Below are 936 nucleotides of genomic sequence, written 5' to 3'. Positions count from 1 at the left end.
AACGGACCGAACTAATTTGAACTCCCAATATATATATATATATATATATACTAATAAAACTCTGATAAATATATTTATGTAAAGTTTTACGTTAGTCCACTTATTCATTTAAAAGTTATTTAATTAAAACTACAAAAATATGATTATTGTCATTTTTATTTGCATAAGTCATTATAGATCAATTATAGATCAATTATTTGTTATTTTGTTTTTTGTAGTTGGTTTCAGAATATATTCATATCAATATTTTTGACTGATATTAGTTTTTTTAATTGATTTTTTTAACTGATGTATTTATTTATCTGTCTATCTATAAAGGTCGGTTATTCTACCTTTTAGTAAATTTTACTGTTTACCTGTTGAATAAATAGCAATATTATCAAATCACATGCGCAGATTGCCAGACTTATCTAATAGGTAAAATTTATCAAAAAGTGAAACCGGGCCTAAATACTCAGTTTAAAATAGTAATTTAAAATAATAATTTAATTAATTAATGTTAAAAATGTTAAATACATATAAAATCACTGTTAAATTAGTTGATAAATAATATGTATAATGAAATATCAGCTTAATGGGAGGTACTGCATTCGACATTATCTCAAAATAGCAAAACAAACATACATTTAAAGGTCTCTGATGATTCTTTTATCTCATATAAGGAAACACATTTTCTTGTTAAAGAATGACAAAGAATGACTGCATTCGGCAGAGAAAGCAGTTTTGCAGCTATTGTAAAATTCTTCGATACGATGTATATTTAGATCCATAAGGAATCAAAAGTAAGAACCAATCGTATTGAAAAATTTTACAACAATTGCAAAGTTGCTTTGCTGAATGAAGCTACCTAGCAAACAAGAATGGATTGAAATGAATTGAAATGTTTTCAAATTTTTAGAAATTGATTCACGAATGTTAAAATGAATAATTTTCAGT

Source organism: Atta colombica, unplaced genomic scaffold, assembly GCF_001594045.1.
Source record: "Atta colombica isolate Treedump-2 unplaced genomic scaffold, Acol1.0 scaffold111, whole genome shotgun sequence".
In the NCBI taxonomy this organism is placed as follows: Eukaryota; Metazoa; Arthropoda; class Insecta; order Hymenoptera; family Formicidae; genus Atta; species Atta colombica.
The sequence above is the reverse complement of the archived record's forward strand: the minus strand, read 5'-3'. Positions refer to the sequence as shown.